The sequence below is a fragment of the Temnothorax longispinosus genome, chromosome 11, assembly GCF_030848805.1.
Source record: "Temnothorax longispinosus isolate EJ_2023e chromosome 11, Tlon_JGU_v1, whole genome shotgun sequence".
NCBI classification, from domain to species: Eukaryota; Metazoa; Arthropoda; class Insecta; order Hymenoptera; family Formicidae; genus Temnothorax; species Temnothorax longispinosus.
Window position 1 is genome coordinate 9,557,614 of NC_092368.1, and position 15,483 is coordinate 9,573,096.

General features: G+C 34.9%; 3 long non-coding RNA genes across 4 annotated transcripts in view; 1 reads left to right on the forward strand and 2 right to left on the reverse strand.

Moving 5' to 3' along the window:
• Window positions 1-14,180, reverse strand: part of LOC139821485 (uncharacterized) — a 130,437-nt gene extending 116,257 nt beyond the window's left edge. Inside the window, exon 1 of the long non-coding RNA XR_011734268.1 lies at window positions 13,671-14,180. This is a non-coding gene — a long non-coding RNA (uncharacterized lncRNA). The remainder of the gene's footprint in view (window positions 1-13,670) is intronic.
• Window positions 1-15,232, forward strand: part of LOC139821482 (uncharacterized) — a 130,629-nt gene extending 115,397 nt beyond the window's left edge. Inside the window, exon 2 of the long non-coding RNA XR_011734265.1 lies at window positions 15,075-15,232. This is a non-coding gene — a long non-coding RNA (uncharacterized lncRNA). The remainder of the gene's footprint in view (window positions 1-15,074) is intronic.
• On the reverse strand, window positions 2,200-3,246 carry LOC139821481 (uncharacterized). Of its 2 annotated transcripts, XR_011734264.1 has the most exons (4): window positions 3,106-3,246; window positions 2,680-2,990; window positions 2,395-2,602; window positions 2,200-2,304 (listed from the first exon to the last, which is right to left on the reverse strand). It is a non-coding gene; the product is annotated as an uncharacterized lncRNA (long non-coding RNA). The 2 variants fall into 2 exon arrangements; XR_011734263.1 differs by having other exon boundaries at window positions 2,680-3,246.
• Window positions 15,233-15,483: the final 251 nt, after the last annotated feature.

The following is a 15,483-nucleotide window of genomic DNA, read 5'->3' on the forward strand; positions in this document are numbered from 1 at the left end:
TAAAAAAATGTTGGCACTGGTTTAAAAAAAATCGGTCAATTTATTATTTCTCAAAATTTGGATAATTTTCAAACCGGTTTCAAAAAAATCGGTAACAAAAAATTATCTATAAAAATTATCCATAAAAAAAATTCAGTTTGATATCTCAAAGTTTGTGAAAATTGGAGCAATCACGTACATTTTTTTAAACAGAAATCGGAAACCCCTTTACTATTAGCTATTTTTCTAATTCCATTACACAGTTTTTAGTTTTTTCTACCCTTATTTCATATATAATTCTTCAAGATTCGGTCAATTACTTCCCGAAAAATTGGAAAATTTTTAGAACCGGCTTCTAAAAAATTCGTAAAAAAAAAATTATATACTTTATGGCAATCCCCGGAAAATTCTACTCCTGTTTCATATGTAATTCTTTGACATTCGGTCAATTTATTTCCCGAAAAATTAGGAGAATTAGAAAAACCGGTTTCCAGAAAATCGGTAACAAAAAAATATACACATCATGGCACTCCCCGGGAAATTCTACCCCTATTTCATATACTTTTGGTAAAAATTCGGTCCACTAACAAATGAGTAGTTCGCGGACAGACGGACAGACAGACAGACAGACAGACAGACAGACAAACAGTCGGGTTTTATATTAATTCTGTAAAAATATATATATATATATATATATATATTAGGGTGTGTTATTTTGGAGCAAATTTTTTTTTTATTTTACGAATAGCATATATACTTGCAGGAAGGTAAAATAAGATACCTGTTAAAATTTTAGCTCTTAATATTAATATTAACAAGTCGCTCATCGCGATTTTTTATTTTTTATTTAGTAAGATAAAAAAAATTTTATAACTATCTAACAAACAGTAATACAGCATTGTGCCACATCAATTTTCTGTAGTAAATTTACCGCTCTACAAAAAAGATCTCTTATTAATTTTTCATAAATTCAACCGTTCAAAAGATATTCAAAGTTAAAGTTTGATAAATTTTATAAAACTTGTTTTTGCTTCTTATGAATTTTGTATCATATCGACTATTAAAAATTATGAAATAATCAGTACATATTTTTGTAGATTTAACGATCTACAAAAAAGGTTTCTTATATTTTTTTCATAAATATAACCGTTTAGACGATATTAAGGTTTATACTTTGAACTTTAATTAATCGTCTAAATAGTTATATTTATGAAAAAAATATAAGATTTTTTTTGTAGATCGTTAAATTTTCTACAAAAATATGTATTGATTATTTCATAATTTTTGATAGTCGATATGATACAAAATTCATAAGAAGCAAAAACAAGTTTTATAAAATTTATCAAACTTTAACTTTGAATATCTTTTGAACGGTTAAATTTATAAAAAAATAATAAGAGATCTTTTTTGTAGAGCGGTAAATTTACTACAAAAAATCTATGTGGCACAATGCTGTATTACTGTTTGTTAGATAGTTATAAAATTTCTTCTATCTTACTAAATAAAAAATTGCGATGAGCGACCTGTTAATATTAATATTAAGGGCTAAAATTTTAACAGGTATCTTATTTTACCTTCCTGCAAGAATATATATGCTATTCGTAAAATGAAAAAAAAATTGCTCCAAAATGACACACTCTAATATATATATATATATATATATATATATATATAGCCAGCAAACATGGGTATATTACTGTTATATTATCTTGATATAACAAAATGTAACACGCAATATAACACGATTGTATCAGGTTATGTACACGTTAGTGGTAATTTCCCACTCGTGTGTATTGCAGTTATATAATATAAATATATAACATTTATATAGCAGTAATATAATTTAGAGCATTATTGTAATATAACTGCAGTGTAACTGTTATTGTACATTTTACTGTATATTAATTAATTTATAATTTGCCTTTTGTACATACTAATTCCAGAAAAGATCGTTAAATTAATTCTAAGCGAAAACAAACTGTTTTATTTGCTTTTGCTTAAAATTAATTTAAAAACTTTTTCTGGAATTAGTATGTGCAGAAGACATACATGTTTTTGCGTAGGAAAAAGACAAATATAAATATTAAATAATTATTTTATTAGAAATATTATTGCAAATTTTTTTGATAAGTATACATATATATGTATATTGAAACATTCTTTTCAATGTTTAAAATGAACTTTTAAATACGTACTTTTAAATACGTATTAAAATAAACCTTTAAAAACGTATTTTTTTAAGTTTTGTTCTCTTCGTTCTCTTTTTCTTCTCTTGTTTTACGAAGCTGTTTTGCGAAGCGGAACCATTCAGCAGAGGTAATCTGTCTTTAAAACAAAAATAAAAATATGAGAGCAATATAAGTAGATATTACTTATAAATAGATATTGTGAAACAATAAACAATAATATACTTACAACATTACGAGAATTGACATCGCCTAAGTAAGTAACGAAATTTAGATCAGGTGCCAACTGAGACATCTCTCTTTGCCAGAAAGTCATTGTCGACAGAGGAACTACTAGTAAAAATGGCCCATGAAGTTGTTGCGTGTGAAATAAGTAATAAAGGAAGCATATTGTTTGGATTGTTTTGCCGAGACCCATTTTATTGACTAATATAACACTGCAGAAAAAAATAGATAATTAAAAGATTAAATAAATATAATAATTTTAAGCGTCGTTATTAAAAAATCTGCGCACCTATTTTCCTTGCACCAAGAATGTATCATCCAATTAAGTCCATCCATTTGACAATCTCTCAATACTAAATATTGTTCCTTGCCCATGTAAGCAGGTTGTTCATTCAACTGATAAAACTTAGGTCTAGATTTGAGGACTTTGCAATGTTTGCTCGGTGTTCTTTTAGAATCTTCTCTGTCGCGAAATTCTTTTATCTTCTCTGGCAATTTTTTCACTATTAAAGTTCCATTTTCCCATGTGGCCTCGACGTACGACAAATTTTCCCATTTACAAAAATAATCGGGATGTTCAGTCTAGTTTCTTGTAGTCAGCTGACCAAAAAAATTATACGATGATTCGTCATCATAGCAATTTATATTTATAATAGAGAGAGAAGAGCATTAAATATTATTTAAAATATCATTGTCAGAATAAAGATTTTTATACCAATAATTCTCTCATTGTTGTAACTTTTTAGAAGATCTTGTTTAAGTTCTAATTGACACTCTAAATAATCCAGCTCTTCTAGCTCAGCATATTCTCTCATCTGCCTAATTCTGCGTTCACGTTTAATAAAATTGTTTAACTTCTTCAATCCTTATTTTACCTAACAAACATAAGACTATGAATATTTCCTGACATCACCTGAGAGTTTAACAAAGATTAGAAAATATATTAATAATGCTATACTTTTTGTGCTTTTATAGATTCCTCTGATTCCCATATATTATGCATGTGAGACCAGCCTCTTCATTTGTACTTCAGTTTCCACGTTACTCGATCCTCTGGATTGGAATCACCGTTTTCTTCGACAGCATAGATTGTTATCACGTTACCCGTAACTGCATGTAATTATATATTTTGTAAATAATATCTCGATTAACAGCATCACAATGCTAAGCGCATAAAACAAACTAACCTCCTTTCTTGCCCATCCTCTGTCCCAAAATTTGTTCAATAGTTTCCGCATTGTCAGGCTCTGTTGACACAGTGTTCGATTCGTCAACTTTAACCAAATCCTCGCTATTGGTATTTTCTTCACTTTCCTCTTTATAACTAACTGTCGTACCTGTCCGTCTACTAACTTGCCTGATAATTAAGTTTAATATGTGGATTATTGGAATTTGATTTTTATACCTTTCTCTTTATTTTAGTCAATTTTTCTTAATACGTACCTTCTATTATCATCACTGTTGAATGAAGAATTAGCGATATCAGAAGAATTAGAGATATCAGAAGATTCAGAGATATGCTTCTTTCGCATTCTGGCTTTTTCTTTCGCTTTTTGCGCGCCTGTTCAAGGATTTGCTAGGTGGGGATCTACGATTCTCAGTTTCATCAGATTCTGAATCTGAACTTTCTGAATTCCACGAATTATATAGCTTCTAACGTATATATACAAACCTTCAAGTAGGTTATCTCTCGTACGAGAGCTAATCCGGCGAATCAAAGCCACGTCCTCGACCCTCGACCGTCTCTTGTCGGCGTCGCGTCCTTTCACGATCGACGGGCCATCGCGCGCACGACACACCCGTGAACACGGTTCACAATCTGCCACGGACGGGCACGGTCTTCTAAATGTATATCGTCATCGTTACGATCGTGGGACGATAGCACTAGCGGAAGCGGAAAGAGACCGCGAACTTGCGCGCACCGCTATGGCGCATGATATCGAGGTTATATAATTCTGGCAGTAATTGAAATTATGTTATACAACATTAATATAATATCAACGTAACAATTGTTATATAACACGCAATATTGCAGTCGTATTAAAGTGTATTTATTATAACATATAAATAACGGAGCAACATAATAGTTTTATAACGTAGATATATTATAATAATAAAGTAAAGTTATATAACTGTCATGCTACTACAGTCTAACACCTGTTATATTATCTGTTACTCCTACGTTATATATTATTTATATTTGGTGTTTGCTTGGTATATATATATATATATATATATATATATATATATATATATATATAAAGAATTTTACTTTATATATCCCAAGGGGTCTTAAAGGGCGTTTTTGAAGGAACGTACCCAACCCTAACCTCCAATTCATCCTACTACCTTACTGTTTCCTCCTTTGGACCAACGGTTTAACGTCTCTTCCGAAAGACGGAGCCCAGTTTTCTCCGCATCTGCACGGAGGGGCGCGGTTTTTTTCGGAAAAAAACTTTTCCATGATTCATGGCTCTAGTGGACTCGAACCTGGTTCCTCAGATTACGAGTCTGGCGCTCTACCACTAGACCACACCGCCGCCCTTATATATATATTTATATATATATATATATATATATATATATATATTGTGACGTAGCGGCCCGCCGCTTCGTGGCAGCGCACCGTCGCCGTCACAAGGCGCGGAAATTCGCGCCTAGGGACGAGCCAGAGAGGCGACGACGAGATCTCCAGAGGCAAAAAATGTATATCATTTCCGCGTTTTGACTATTTGTTTTATTTTTATGCAATTGTAATACGCGCGGCGCCTCACCCCACCACGACGAATCTTCGAGGGAATACACGTAGCGTAAGGGTCCGGGAGGACCAAGGACCGAGGAAGGGTGGCGAGGGCGAATGCGGAAACCACTGGGATCCCGGGCGGCGAGAGCAACGCAGCAGGCGTGCGGCGCGTGAGCAGCGATGGACGAAGGCCGCCGATAGCGGGGCCCCAGGTACCGGGGAAAACCCGGCCTCAGCAATTTACCTCCACGAAATACCGGCTCGCGGGGTGGCTGGCCACCGCCCCGAGGTCAAACCAGAGCCACACCGGCCAGAACGAAGTCCAGTCCGCTGCCCAGGGACAAATTGAAGGAGTCGCTACGCCGCCGAGGGACCGTTGCGCGCCCCCGAAGGATCCACCTTACGACGATCCTGCGTTAAAATATCGCGCGAGCTTGCAAGCTCGCTCTCGATTGGTCGGCGCGCCCCTACGGAAGGGGGTGCCACATCGATTCCGCAATCGAGCGGATTTAGCGAGACACTCTCTGGTCGTCCGTCGGCGAGTCCGAACGCTATCAAAGTTTCCTTCTGATTTGCGATAACCGCCCCGAGTCGAATATTCATTTCGTCCTGCGACGATCCTTGGTACGAGGTGACGGCGAGGAGCCCTACGAGGAGGCATCGCATCGGTGAGGTTGCCCGCAAGTACTTAATACCGACATGTAACGCCACGACGCCGCCCTCCGGTGCGCGCTCTCGTCCAGGATTACGTTTGTAAAATCGCGACACGTACGGTTCCTTGAGACCGAGTATTGAATGGCGATCGACAGCGAGAGCGAGGGGCCTCGGGATGGTATCGTGGCCGCGGAATCGCGATAACGACGTGATAACAAGCCTCTGGAGATCGCGATATATTTGTTGGCGAAATCCGGTGATGCGAGTCCGTTTTCGTGTACGTCCGCGCTCGCGGTTGCATCTCGCGCACACGGTGTTCACGGCGTATCAAATTACCAAATATTGCGTAGGTCGGAATGTCGTCCGCGTGTCGGCACATCAATCGCGTCAACGTGCCGTTTAGGTGGGCTAATTGCCTTAGAAAGTTATGCGTGTTAGGATAGTTATGTTCGGAGGCGTGTTTCGATAATTGCGTGTAAGAAGTAGTCGTGCGGGCGGAAGAACGTTATTTGCGTGATTTACTCCATTCTCGCGATCGGCTCCGTGCCGTCGTGATTGCGTGTTATTATTGCTCGCGGTAATTCCGCATATTTTTCCTCGCGTTTGTTCCAGTATTTCGCGCTATGCCGAGTACCTCGGCGTATCACTCTTCGCGTTCGAAAGTCACGGGAGACAATGTGCCGAATTCGATCAGAATGATTTGCGTTGACTTTAGTTATTACGTGCGTTAGATTAAGTCCGTATTTTCGCGTTAGTTATAAGATTTCGCGTCTCCTGGCGATTGCGCCGGAATATTTCTCGCGTTATTGCGTTGCGTACGGTCCTCATTACGTTGAGCCGCGGCTTACACCACGATTCCACTGACGTTAGGCTTAAGATAATTGGCGACAGAATTTTCGTGCGACTCTATACGTGGCGTTCACGCGCTCCGAGCGTGACGTACCGTCCTCTCGCGATCTTTCCTGCGAGACCATATTTTCTATTTCCGTGATTATTTCGTGTTACTGTCGATGTTTCATATTACTTATAAATTTTATCCTGCTGTATTCCTCTGATCTAATCGCAGCGCATTCTGCGCATTTACTATACGATAACGTAATACTCCGTTCCTTTCTGACGTCCGCACCATCATTATTTTTGTTGTTTCATTTCTGACGCTCGCGTGATTAATTATTTGATTTGTTCGATTGACGGAAGCCGAATTGGCATGTGTTATTTCACCCGCGAATTTCTCAAGAATAAATTTTTGCAGTTATTTTTGAATTGTTAATCGCTTGAGTTCGTAGCCTTATTTATTGGGTGTCACCCCGCCGGATATCGCACCGCCCCACAGTGGGGCGAACGCCTTATTTTTCGGTCATTTGCTTATAACTTTTACATTTTTCAATGAAATGACTTGAAACTTGACATAAATAATGTACGATTATTATACATTTAGTGTATAAAATCAAAATTATTTAATTAACAATTTTTCATAAAACGCATAGATAATTTTTTAATTTTTTAAATACTTTTTAGTTTTTTTTTTAAATCGGTTTTATTAAAAAAAAAATTTTATTTTATACTTTTTTAGTGCTTCATTAAATTAATATGAATAATTATTATTGCATATTTCCTTACTGCTCCGTACCTTGATGTTCTAGCGCGATATTTTATGTACTAAAATCTTTCTGGAGAATTGCTCTATAGGACAGTGAAAACCGCATTTAAATCCGTCCAGTAGTTTTAAAGAAAATCGTAGACATACATACATATACATACACGCCGAATATAGAACCTCCATTTTTTGAAGTCGTACTTAATGCAATCCCTATCAATCAAATCTGTTCCATTTTCAATTTCTGCACAGAATTGTCTAATCTTTTTGACATTTCGGGATGTCTCTGGATAAAATTGTATATAAATAGCGCGTCATCGGATTTTAACTTTTTCCGAACAATAAAATCAGTCATTTCCGGATTATTCCGTACTTCCTCAGTTTTCTTTCTTTTATGTCGTTCGGAACATTCTACGAAACTCTTTTATCTATTAAGAGGCATACGCGTACGTGAAGAAGTAGGAATTAAATTCAGTACTTCGTTCGGAAAAGAAAATTCACAATTTAACCAACTTTCATGCTTTGTAATAAATGTGTAGTACTGTACGAGCTAGCTACCCATTTTGACTTCAAATTCTTCGTGAAAATCATGATTTTTCTTTTCAATGCTTCCAACGCAACTTTGGGTAATTCAGTATTAATAGATGATGTTATGTGGCTTATTAAAGCCTGATAATTTGATAAATCCAGATTATTTGCACGCATACAATTAAAAAGTTGACGATTCGTTCGGAAATTTTCCATTTTACGAGCGTGTTAAAGTATAATTTTCTATATATTATATATATTCTATATATTTTTCACTGTATCCTGAAAAGGACGCAAAGTGAATTGTATAGAGCAAAACTTTCAAAATCAAAGTTTTTAATCGACTACTGATCGAGAAAGACTGACGAAAAGTTCTTATCTCCGCTGTTTTTATTTCCTTCGCCTCCCCTCCCCCTCGAGGAGAACAACATTTTTAATAATATTTTTAACAAAACTTTCGCATTGTCAACAGCAAACGGCTATTAATTCGCCCGCATTCCCTACGATTGGATTTCCAATAGAGCCTCGACTCATCGCTATTATATTAATTGACATAATTAATTGTTATAAAATATGGATGTAATTAATCATTACAAAATAGCAATATTTAAACAAATTATATATCCCCCTTCGTTTTTCTTTTATGAGAAAATAGACATCCATATTCACTCGACATAATCGAACGGCGTCCGCTGAGCTATTCGTGGACGACGTTCGACCATGTCGAGTGAACTTTGACGTCAATTTTCTCATAAAAGCCGGACGTATACAGATAAGCAACCTTATATGTCCAAAAACTAGACACTTTGCCCTATCAAATGGCGCAGAGCAAACCTTAATCCATTCTAATCCACAAACTTTTTTCCTGTTTGAATATTGAAGTAAGAACTTTTTAATAGTCGAACATGTCGTGTATATTTATTAATATATAATAGTACTCGAATGACATAAAATTAAAATAAATATGTTTTTTGAACCCTAATAAATAAGTTTTGATAGGCATTTAACTCATATTCGCAGTTATGCTTTCGGCAGAGTCTTTAGAAAGTAACCTATCGAATTACTAGAATTTCAGTATTCACGAAAATGTCATACTTTATCAGATTAATTTGAGGAAAGAACAAGGGATAAAATCAATTATAAGCACATTTATTTATAGTTTAAGATATATATTAACATAAAATCTTGTCAAAATTTAAATTATACGTTTTTCATTTTTTCGTCCAACATCCGGTTTTTGATAGATTCGCCCCACTGTGCGCCCTTCATTACCCCCGCCCCAGCCCTTAGGTCAAGCTAGCCGATTCCTCGCACATCCGCATGTTTCGTCTCGCGTCTCGTCTCGGTGTTCTTTCGCGATTTCGCGGACGCGAATTCACGCGTCTGGCGCTCAACAGCAAAATCGTTTCGCAAAGTGTCGGAGGTGCGAGGAAATCGTCGGAGAGGCCTGTCACCTTTCTCTCCGTTTCCCCTTTTGATTCGGCACACGTCCCGGCGCGGTCCGGGAGTGCAAAAAGCCGTGACAATATATATAAGTACCGTCTTCTGTCTGTCTGACCGCGAACTACTCATTCGTTAGTGGACCGAATTTTTACCAAAAGTATATAAAATAGGGGTAGAACTTTCCGGGGAGTGCCATGATTTTTGTTACCGATTTTCTGGAAACCGGTTTTTCTAATTTTTCGGGAAATAATTGACCGAATCTCAAAGAATTATATATGAAATAGGGGTAGAATTTTCCGGGGAGTGCTATAAAGTGTATAATTTTTCGTTAACCATCTTTTTGGAGACCGGTTACAAAATTTTTCCAATTTTTTAGGAAATAATTGAGTGAATCTCAAAGAATTATATATGAAGTAGGGGTAGAATTTCCCGGGAAGTGCTATAAAGTGTATAATTTTTTTACTGATTTTTTTGGAAACCGTTTCCGAAATTTTTCCGAAAATAATTAACCGAATTTTAAAGAATTGTATATGAAGTAGAGGTAGGATTTCCCGGGGGTTGCTATAAAGTGTATAATTTTGCGTTATATATCATATTTTTATTATATACTATAATATAAACCCGACTGCTTGTTTGTCTATCCGCGAACTATACTCATTCGTTAATCGACCAAATCTTAAAGACCGTCGTGAGACTGGTTAGTTTTACCCTACTGATGACCAGTCATTGCGATAGTAATCCTGCTCAGTACGAGAGGAACCGCAGGTTCGGACATTTGGTTCATGCACTCGGTCGAGCGGCCGGTGGTGCGAAGCTACCATCCGTGGGATTATGCCTGAACGCCTCTAAGGCCGTATCCTCTCTAGTCAAAGGTGGCAATGATATCTCTAGGAGTCTCGTGAGTCGAAAGGCTCAAAACAATGTGACACACTACTAATTATTAACTAGCGATTAAAATCGACGTAGCAGCCCTAGGAAACCGATATCACCAACTTCAAGAAATTTTGCAGCAAACCGAAGAATTATGCAAAACGATACTCGCAATGGACACGCAGCAGATGTGTAAAAATATTCTCCATACGATAGAGAAAGATAATACAAAATTAACGCAATTATTAACGCAATTACAAACTATATATAAAACAAACGATAGCAAACGTGCATTAATAGATGCGATCGGCACGATCAGCAAAACGCTGTTCGGTACTATGGATGCCGATGACGCACAACACATACATGAGCAGCTGAACTGATACAAAGTCAGCAACAGACTCTAAGGCACACCGCGAAAAATCAATTAAAGGTGATAAATGCCACAACAGGTCACATGGAGGCCTTCAAAAAATCGCTATATTATAACGAACACTTGCTGACGAACGTCACGAAACGAATCCAGTAGGAAATAATCAAGTTCGCAAGAAGAGAAGAAATAGACGAACAGTTAATTAACAGTTAATTTAATAATAATCACGATTACAGAAGATCTTATAAAAGACGTGAAAGATACGATAGATTACCTCACATATTCGCGAGAAGGAATCATACTCACTCGTTTATTACCGATAGAAAATATAATAACGGAATTAAAAAAGGCAACGTCACAATTGACGCGAGGATCTCATTTCCTAGTCAAAATTCGATTAGAAAATTGGAACGATATACAGAGTTACGTTGAAATTAACGCGTATTACGATAACCCGAATATTTACACGATAATTAAATTTCCCGTGGTTGCATACCCCGTGTATGAAATAATAAGAACGACACCATTACCTGTCTATAACCACGCGAACATTTTTACATTTTTAAGAATTACACACATCTTAGGGATAGATAAAGAAAATCATAATTATATAACATTAGAGGAGCGTGATTTAAATGATTGTAAACAAAACGGAATAAAATTCATATGTAACCAAAACTACCCGGTATACTTTATAAAAGCCGACGCACCATGCGAGGTGCAAGTTTATGTAAAAGCGCCAGGATATGTGAAATACCTGCAAATAACGCAAAATATTGTCAAACGTAACCTTATGGATAACGCTAATCGAACCACAAACATGGCTGTTCTCAACGCCAAAAAAAAAACACAAAAATTAACTATACAGTGTAATGATCAGGCGAAACAAAAAATCGAAATAGAGCGAACAGGAAAAATAAGTATAAATGAAAATTGTGAACTAACGACATCCGACATTATTATAAAAACAAAAAGACAAACGAATATGAAACAAATACAAATGCACTTAGCAGATTTTAATTTAACACTAACAAACAAAAATAAAAATATGAACGAACAAACGAAAAAGGAAATTAGACTAAAACCTGTAATTAGGAATCCTAACGAACTAATGGAATTAAGTTTAGACATAAACGAAATAAACAAAGAATTGGAAAAATCCCAAGGCAGCATAATAAAAAATCCCTATGTCATATATTTCGTAGGATCGACCCTTGTTATACGTTAATAATTATATTAAGCGTAATAGGAATTACATACACAATAAGTATCTGTGTAATAAAAAGAGACAAGAGACAAGCGAGCGCCCGACCGCACATACAGAGCGATCCAGCGATGTTATATTAGAAGATAAGAAAAATGTAACCTCAGGAAACAATAAAGTGAATGAATCACCCTGATAAAAATAAAAATAAAATAAGCAGCAGAAATTGTAACAAAAACTACAGACCGTAGTTTCTTTCTCTCAAAGGGGGAGGAATCTTGCGGCTTCGATTAGTAATAAAAAATAGAATTAAAAAATGTAATAAAATAATAATATTATCACGAGACGTGAAAGAGCCCACAAGACAAAGAGAAAGCAAAACAATGAGTTGCTCGATTGGCCTACATCCGATCGGACAACTAAGCAATACCAAAGGACGAACGAGCCAACAAAACGAAGCGAGAGAAACGAACGAGAAAGGAATTGGAGTCGGACAGCGACGAACGGGCCTTGTACATAATTGTCACACGAAAGTATATCTTATTAAAGTCATTTATTCAAAGTGAAGTGCTGATTATTTCCGCCTCCTTCGCGGATCAAAAAAACCCCGTGCCCTCATCAAAAAAGGGGCACAACACTTTTATGTATTTTGCTAGCTTTGTTTTAAAACTTTTTATTTCCGTTATATTTTGTATTTCTACTGGAATATCATTAAACATTTGGAATCCGTTATATGTTAGATTCTTATGTGCTTTTAGTGTTCGTGTCCACTACTATGTTTGCATTATTTCTAGTGTTATATGTATGTCTGTCACTAATTGTTTTATTTCACTTGATAAATATTTTGATATTATATTATTCCTTATCTTATATACTAGTATACATACATTATATTCCATATTCTTTGTTTTACACTCATAAAACATAAAGCCTCCAACATAGACTTAATCGCCGTATACCTATTCACATTTAGCATTATTCGCATTGCACGGTTTTGCGTTTTTTGTAGCATTTGCATCAAGCCATGATTGAAATTTAACATTATACTACTACCATGTTCATAACACGGTGTAATTATTGTTTTATATATTAAAACTTTTACGTAATTACTTACAACATTCCTTATTCGTCCTAAGAACCTTATTTCTTTCCTACTTTTTTGCCATGTACAATGCATGCTTCTCGAAAGTTAAATGCTTATCTATAATTATACCCAGATATTTTGTACCTTGCACTTCTGTAACTGTTTCATTTTCTATGTAAATATCATAATTGGTTCTCTTACTTACTTTTTTAGGGTCAAAAATAGCCATAAATACAGTCTTTTTAATATTAATTTTTAACGATATTTAACCATTCAGTCAGTGCAATCAATATTTCATTTAAAGTTTAAATTATAACATCCATATTGTCACCATACACATATACCTACCATTTTATTGTCAGTAAAGAGTCTAAACCCACATTTTCTGAAACATTTATCTAAAACATTTTTCTATATCTAAAGCCGTTTCCGAGATCCAAAGCGCTGGGTCAGACTTTAGAGATACCCTGTATAAAGCACCGACAATACACATCAAAATTTACAAATATAAGTCCATTTTCAGACAAATTTAGACTACTTATGCGTTTTAATTACATATTTGATGTTATTCAGCAAGAGAGTAACGCAGATGTGGTGGTACAAAATATTTCTGACTAAACTGTGAAATTTACTACGTTTGGGTTAGGTTAGGTAACGTGATAGCGTTACTTCTGTAGTAATTTACTCATTTACCCGGAGTGAATTATAAGTTTACTACAAAACCCCGTTTACGCAGAGAGATTATCGTAAGTTATAACAGAAGTAACGCTCGTGTAAACATAACCTCAAAAAAAAAAAAAAAAAAAAAAAAAAAGTAGTATTATACCTCGAAAAAACCTAAGTAACAAGTGGTGGACGTAATCTTTGTATCTCCAAAAATCTCGAAAAAACCTAAGCAGTATTATTTTTATTTCCAAAAAATTATTACTCAAGTGATACACATCACAAAATTACGTTACCTTATCAAAAAATGAGTCGCGCTTCAAGTGATCTATTATTACAATTACAAAAAAGAAATGATATCTCTTTTTAAATTACAGCGCCAATTACAGAGAACATATATTTTTCGAGATACAAAGATTACGACTACCACTTGTTACTTAGGTTTTTTCGAGGTATAATATTACTACTGCTTTTCTTCGATTAGAATAAAAAATTGAATCATGAAGAATTACACAGAGGTAACAGTACAAAATACAAATATTTTATTAAAATATTTAAACCCAACAAGGGAATACAAGGTATTTAAATACAAAGTTTATATATGTATTTTAAAAGATTTAATCGCATCGCAAAGAATTACAGAGGTAACAGTACAAAAAATAAAATATTTTATTAAAATACATAAATTTTTCTTGTCAAAAACTTGGCGCTGCTAGACCTCAAAATTAGGTCAGCCTGGTGTGTATGTGCGAGCGAGTGGGTGTGGGCGATGTGTGTGTGTGTGTGTGTGTGTGTGTGTGTGTGTGTGTGTGTGTGTGTGTGTGTGTGTGTGACGGTGAATAATGCGGCTTATTACTAAGTATAGGATAAGTTAGGATAAGTTTAGACTTTTAAAGCGATTAGAATTAAGTATAGAATAAGTAATATCTACATTTGTAAAAGGTCTCTCTCTCTCTCTCTCTCTCTCTCTCTAGCAGCGCCAAGTTTTTTGACAAGAAAAATTTATGTATTTTAATAAAATATTTTTATTTTTTGTACTGTTACCTCTGTAATTCTTTGCGATGCGATTAAATCTTTTAAAATACATATATAAACTTTGTATTTAAATACCTTGTATTCCCTTGTTGGGTTTAAATATTTTAATAAAATATTTGTATTTTGTACTGTTACCTCTGTGTAATTCTTCATGATTCAATTTTTTATTCTAATCGAAGAAAAGCAGTAGTAATATTATACCTCGAAAAAACCTAAGTAACAAGTGGTAGTCGTAATCTTTGTATCTCGAAAAATATATGTTCTCTGTAATTGGCGCTGTAATTTAAAAAGAGATATCATTTCTTTTTTGTAATTGTAATAATAGATCACTTGAAGCGCGACTCATTTTTTGATAAGGTAACGTAATTTTGTGATGTGTATCACTTGAGTAATAATTTTTTGGAAATAAAAATAATACTGCTTAGGTTTTTTCGAGATTTTTGGAGATACAAAGATTACGTCCACCACTTGTTACTTAGGTTTTTTCGAGGTATAATACTACTACTTTGTTTTTTTTTTTTTGAGGTGAAGATACTACTGTTTAGGTTTTTTCGAGATTTTTCAAGATACAAAGATTTCGTCTACCACTTGTTACTTAGATTTTTTTAAGGTATAATACTACCACTGTTTTTTTTTTCGAGGTAACAACATATACACTACTATGCGTGTACTTGGCGCCTTTCTTTACCTTTTTTTTAAAAAAGGTAATTTTGTACAGATATCACGCCTTTTTGTAGTATTACGCATTGTATAAACAATATGTACAGGGTGTTATTTCGAGGTATAATACTACCACTTTGTTTTTTTCGAGGTAACAACATAATACATATATACTACTATGCGTGTATGTACTTGGCGCATTTTTTTACCTTTTTTTTGAAAAAGGTAATTTTGTACGG